The sequence below is a fragment of the Lagopus leucura genome, unplaced genomic scaffold (genome assembly GCF_019238085.1).
Source record: "Lagopus leucura isolate 7727_CA_CO unplaced genomic scaffold, USGS_WTPT01 Super-Scaffold_810, whole genome shotgun sequence".
Classification (NCBI taxonomy): domain Eukaryota; kingdom Metazoa; phylum Chordata; class Aves; order Galliformes; family Phasianidae; genus Lagopus; species Lagopus leucura.
The window spans coordinates 6,856,062-6,862,907 of NW_024962261.1; the positions used below are offsets into that span (position 1 = coordinate 6,856,062).

Below are 6,846 nucleotides of genomic sequence, written 5' to 3' on the forward strand. Positions count from 1 at the left end.
TGGATGTAATCTTTCTATTCCTCACAGCATCGCTCTGGATAAATTGTCCAACCATGAGATAAACAAGTTCATGCTACACCAAGTGATGAACTGCCTCAATGGTAAAGCTCAAAGGTTTGTAAGATATTGGGCAGTCACCAGTGGCATGAAGTTCAGCAAAGGAAAATACCAGGTTCCTCACCTGGGATGGAGTACTGCCACAGTACAGCCTGGGAAAAATATGGCTGGGGAGCAGCTGTGTGGAAAGGGACCTGGGGGTGTCAGTGCCAGCAGGGTCAGGATGAGCCAGTAGTAGCATTTTCTGGCAGTCAGGGTGGTAAAATGCATTTTGGGGTACATTAAGTGTATTACACTATTTGTATATGTACATATACAGTCAACTCATCAAACAAGGTGGTTCTCCCATTATATTAAGCACTGGTGCAGCCTCACTTTGTATAGTGGGTGCAGTTCTGGTCTCCACAATATAAAAAAAATGCTGGAGAGCATCTAGAGGAGGGCAACTGGTCTGGTAACAGGGCTCAAAGGCAAGTGTTTCCCAGGGAATAGAAACTCAATAATATTTAAGAAAATAACTGTTCATAATTGGGCCTCTGTCGCTTTAAACTTTAGTTGTAATACTAGTACTGGAACTTCAAATTACAGCTTTCAGTGGTTTCACGCTGAATCTCTCAATTACTCTTCTCAAGTCCGTTCGCACAGCACGTGCACTCTGACACTGATACCACCAGTAAATCAGAACTCCAGTGCCCAGCACCAAGGTGTTGCCTATCCCACGGGGATCGCTGGTACAGACAGGGCTGGGATCACAGCCATAAAGAAGCTGTGGCAGAGGTGAGGTGATTCCCATAGTGGCTGGGACTGTCACTACTACAGCAACTGCTGAGGCTGTTGCTGCACAGAGCTGTGTCTGCAGAGTACCTTGTGACCAGGTTTTGGAGGGAAGATGGGGGTTGTACCTCAACAACAGCAAAACCATATACAAGGCCAACCCACAAGGGAGGAAAGCATCAGGTGTGTTATTTTCAGCTGTAAATTAAGTCCATATGAGGGATTTTTGCTGTTACTGTAAGCTGTGTTTTGTTATTTAACTCATTGTTGTGGTGTTCAAGCAGATGTGCACACTGGTTCACAGCTCAGTGCCCACTAGCAGCCTCCAGACACAGTTAAGACTGGAAAGGGGAAAGCTCAGTTCCACACAACCCAAAAACCTGTTTTTAAACCTTGCAATGGAAGATGGTCCCAAAAATTATTCCTGTGAAATGAGTTGTAGGAGTAGCCAGTATTGAAAACACATGGGGCTGCAGGTAGGGAAGAATTCCCGTGGAAGAGAGATGAGGAGCTTTGAGCCGGATGCCACCTACAGTGATGGGAATGAGAAGAGGCTGAGCCCACAGTTTACAATAAGTGGGTGGGAACAAGAGACCACTTTGTCCTTCCTGTAACCCTGTCCGGATAAGCACAAATCTGCATATGGTAGCTTAAAACCAGCTCAGACAGGGCTCCTATCTATTTCCCCTTTGAGCCTGGATGAAAAGCACGAGGATGGAGGTCACATAAACTCACTCTGTTCATGCAGTTCAGACCGATTTGCATAATCCAAGCTTTCATTTTAAACAAATTAAGTGCCTGGCACTTTATGGTTGTGAAGAAACCTCCCTGAGGTGTGAGTGAAGCATGGAACCACTGAAAGCAAAGACCACTGCAGGTGGAGTGGGAAATGGTAGCACAGAGAAACGAACGCTTCATAACATAAACAGAAGTGTAAGAGACAGAAAATTTTTCACATTTTATTAAATCAGACTTTTACAGTAGTTGTTGAAAGCAAAAAAACACTGAATTATGTTTAGATAATCGTTCCATAAATAATGTGTGTTTTCACAGCAGTCACAAAGTCTGGAATTTATGTGCTAATTACAGACCCCAAATCATCTCTGCACAGATTTGCAATTAAAACTGAAATATTTTCATATACAATGTGAGCCCTGTATTCATAGCAACAGCTAAGAGACATGCTGGTTACAGTTTGCTCTGTAAATCTGAATATTTTATGTTTGAACACAATTGTTTCACTATTGTCCTTACGCTCAGTATTTTAAAAGCCGAAAGAGTTTAGAGCTGAATGCCACGTTATGAATAGCTGTTCTTTTCTGAGAAAATATTCTCTATACAGAAGTGTATATAGTACAACCATCTAAGGGAACAAACAATTATTGAAAGACATCGAGAAAGCAAAATTCCTGTGTACAGTTATCTTCTTAATAAATATTGTAAAATCACATACTTTTAAAACCCTGCAGTGACAGCAAAGTGCAGGAAGAATGCAGAATTAGGGAGAACGTTGAATAATTCAGTAGCTTGTTATGTGATTAGATCTGATTGGCCCATGCTAAGATGCTGCCCATAAAAGTGATTTCCCATGGTAGCATTGGTAGAAGGGTGGGGGTTTATGATGTCCATAAAATGGGAGAACAAGGCTTACTGGAACTAATAATATCATGGCTGCACAGAATGATTGATGATCTTTAAAAAGGCCCAGATTGGTTTCATCTTTCTTCGGATTTTATCACTCACTCTTTCTTAGTCACGTGCAATCACTAAGGCCAAGAGAGGTAACAAGTGTTTGATGTATGATACTTGAGCCACTTTTGTCAGAACTGCATTTATTTTAAACTGCTTTTGTATTTGATACTCCCAACATGTAGATGTTTTTTATGTTTATTTTTTCTCCAGCTGACGAGAACAGGCACTCCTGGGGTTGGGTCAAGAGGTAACCTAAGCTCACTTTAGAGCAGCAGTGCCAAAAATCGCAGTAAAAATTAAACAGATCCTCCTGCTTGCACTGGGACCATTTCCATTACTGATTGAATGGATAAAGAGCTGCACAGGGCTGACATCTTCTTGGGAGAACCTCATATCCTTCATTACTTGCAGTATGCACACACCTTTCAGAATGCTACTTACGCTTCTTGGAATATATTATCTATTTCAATTCACTCCATCCTTCACAATCTGCGGAGAGCCACAAAAGATCCTTTTATGTCAGGAGAAATTTCAGATGAATAGGAAAAAAAAAAACTTAATTTAACCAATTGGGAAAAAGGGGCATTTCCACTTTTTTCTGAAAGCTTTCACATCTCCTCCAATACTACAAATCAAGCCAGATATCTTAATCATTTGTTGGCAACATTCTTATCAGTGCTTTATTCATAAAAAGATTGCAGATGTGTGAACTGAAAAATGTTTGACAGTGTCCCAGAGGAAAAGAAGAGAGCATTAACAGGTTGATCAAACAGCAGTGTATTGGAATCCTGCTCATTTGAAGAACTCTGCCTTATCCCCCGCCTCATCTTAATTGTTCTAGCTGGAAGGACAGTAAATAAATCAATGTGAAGACAGGTCTCTGAGACCCTCCACTGGCACACAGACATCTTCAATTGTGCAGGTGTGACCACAAGACTGCGCGTAAAGCCTGGCACGCTGACACACATGTTCCTTCATTCATGATGGCTCTGTCTTGTGCAGAGCTTAATGGTTTTCTGTTTTGGCAATTTAAACACTGTCTCAACATTGTTTAACAAAATCAAGAGCAGTTCCTGGCAATTAATTTCTGCAGTCAACAGTATTCTCAAACTGGGCAACTCCCCTTGGAACAGGGAGCCATAACAGCAGCGCCTGTGCAAGTGAAAGAGCAAGACAATTCATTAGACGATTCTGCAGCAGCTAAAAGTGGCGGGGGATGTCAGCCTGTGCTCCTGCGCTTCAATACTAATGAGAGTCATTGCATATTCATAACCCTAAATACAGTCAGCTTCTGATAAAAACTTTTGTCATCGAAGCTTCACAGCAAGAGCAAAGCACGGCACTCTTCGTGTCGCAGCACTTCCGCCAAGTGAGTGCAAGAGCAAGATTGATTGTTTTGCAATGCAGTCTGACAGGGAACTAAAAGATACTGCCCCAAGGGTCCTGAAACTAAGCTTAGTTTGATTACAAGGCTCCAAGTAATCAAAGAAACAAAAGAGAGGGGGGAAGATGGAGGGAAGAATGTTGTTTTCTCTTGTTGGTGGGTCTGAGGCTTGGTGTTTTTTTTATTATTTTTTAAAGATAAAGGAGGCCCTAAAGATGCAGCTTTCTTTATTGATTGTTCAGAGTAATTATCTGTTAGGCATTTAAAACAGCTCATACCAATTTTTATCAGGGAAGAAGAACAGTAGGTGCTAGCAAACTTGTTCCCATGTTGTAGGAACACTGCTGCATGTCTTAATAGATACAAATCTCTAAAACTGTATGAAGTTTCACGTCAATATGAATAGCAAAGATTAGTGAACTCAACCTGTCAGATATTAAAATCAGCTCTGCCAAGTGTTATGCTTCCCAGAATTCACTTCCTGCAGGTTTCTTTTCATTTTTGTTGTCAGTTCCTTCTTTTTCTCATCACTGTTGCTATTTTTATTATTAGTTTTGAGAAACTACCCGTCTACTTTGCTGGCAGTCAAATTCTGGAGGTGCACAGCTCTGCTAGCCTTTGACCTTGCAGTACCTGTCTGCTGGGGCAGCTGTTAGCATCCCCTGGAGTCAAAGAAGAGAAATGTATGTTTCAGCACCCACTTTGAAAAAGCCTTGAGCATTTTCTCACTCATAATGATGTCTTCAGCTGGAATGCCAGCACATTTCCACATCTTTCTGACAGGCAAGCAGACTATAAAATATACATAAAATTAAATAAAACAGGACATTAACACAAAGGTTTCAAAATCTGATTACAGTGCAGGGTTGGATTTTTTTTTCCAAAAATTATAAAATCTTGAATACGGAGGAAAAAAAGAAAGAAAGAAAGAAAAAAAAAAAAAAGAAGTAGATAGTTGAAGAGAAATCATGAAGCATTAAGAATGGGAAGGTTTCTATAAACTGTTAGATATCTCTGTCATATGTATACAGGCTTTGAAAATAGAGAAATCTTGTAGATATGATTGATTGAGATAACTGATTATCCACAGATATTTTAAGTGTTGAGACATTAAATTGTCAGCTGAATCAGTTTGATTGCAGTAAAACATGAAAACATTGACTTTTGTCTAGTTAGAGAAATTTATTTTTCCCAGAATGACAATCCTTTAAGTAGAAACCAGGCAGTTTGCCAGCTCTCCATGTCATACACTGAAGTTTGCAAATGCAACCCATATTTTCAAATGTTTTTCAGGGTTCAAGGAATGGTGCATAGGTCTTTGGCAAATAGTCTTGTAATAAACAGATTTCCATACACTGCTTCAATTCTCCTTAATCCTGACGTAGACTAGTATTTATTCATTATGAATGAATGAATGGCATAGACAGTGGTTTGCATTCAAGGTGTATACGTATTCAGAGCACTTATGTAAAATATTTCTCTAAAAGAAACAGTAACACTCCTTGGACTGAAGCTATAGGAACAAGTTTGATTAATATGTTTTACAAGCCTGAAGTAAATGCTCATCATAACTGTCAGAAAGCTGACAGCTTTCAAGAAAGAGCCTTTGTTCCTGGAATGAGTAATTTGTGTGATCATCTTTAAGATACCACATTCAAAACCTTAGAGAGAGAAGGTGTTACATTCAAGTGAATTCTACTCAAAATGTGATTGCTGCTAAGTCTGCTTTGTACTCCAGATCCTTGATATGCACACAATATTTGACAGAATAGCAACTTTTTTTTTAATTATTATTTGTTGTTCTTGCTTGTCAGAACATCAGTGCTTTCTCATTAGGCAGAGATGTACTCTTGGAGTTTTGTACCAACACACACAGGAGAGCCACCATTACCAATGTTTTGCTTCTGTGTTTGCCTGGGTTTTGACAAGTAAAGCCCAGACACAGGGCTTATCTTAACAATTACACTTGAATGAATGAAAGTGTAAGTGGGGCAAAAGCTGGAGACGAAACAGACATCTTACGATATGACAAAACTATACTTTATGAATGGAAGGGGACAACTGTTCCCTCTCCTCTTGAGTGTGATACATTTCTCCTAACTTGTAAACCTCTGGCACAGAGAACTGGGCACTGGCACATTAAGTCTCCAGTGGTAATGAACTTCAAGAACATAATAGCTGCTGGAAAATGAAACTGTGGTTACCCATTAGTGTGGGGAAATATTTCCTTCCTGACCTCTTCAGCTAAAAAAGTTGCTGTACAGCATCAACCATTGGGTTTGACTACTTTTAGAGAGACAAACTTTGCTCTCAGTTGTATAGTTTTGAAGCTGGATAAGAGGATTCTTCTTAAATAGTCACATGTTTATCCATTTATTTGAGAGTAGCTGCAACAAATAGCAATGAACTAATCCAGCCCTTTTTAAAAATTCACTCAGAATATTTTACCAAATAGCAGTGGATTCCACAGTTTGATTTTAAGTTAGACAGAGTAATTTACTTCTGCTCAGCCACATTCCCTTCCCAATTTTGTCTGTGGATCCACACATATATGGGAAAGCAGATGCCCTTTGTTGTTTAGCCTATCTTCACTTAAATAACTCCTTTTAGAAACTTCGGATGAATCCAAGGTTAGAACAAGCCTTTCCCCTGGTGTCAAAGAGACTCAGACCAAGGACCTCTTGTTCATAATCTGGCACATTAGGTAAGATCTGTGTCCAGAGTGTCCTTCCCAAACTGATATGTGTAAAACAGGTAGCCAGAGGATGTGGTTTTGTATGACAGAATGATGCTGTTTACAGACAAAAAAAGACAAAGACAAAGAAAAAAGAAAAAAGAAAAAAGAAAAAAGAAAAAAGGGAAAGGGAAAGGGAAAGGGAAAGGGAAAGGGAAAGGGTGACAGAATGAAAAGACAAAGACACAAAAAAAGACAAAGACAA

At 39.7% G+C, this 6,846-nt stretch overlaps 1 long non-coding RNA gene across 1 annotated transcript in view; it reads right to left on the reverse strand.

Moving 5' to 3' along the window:
- Window positions 1-1,780: 1,780 nt before the first annotated feature.
- The window catches only part of LOC122177112, a 38,893-nt gene continuing 33,827 nt past the window's right edge, over window positions 1,781-6,846 (reverse strand). The window contains exon 5 of the long non-coding RNA XR_006177954.1: window positions 1,781-4,699. This is a non-coding gene — a long non-coding RNA (uncharacterized LOC122177112). The remainder of the gene's footprint in view (window positions 4,700-6,846) is intronic.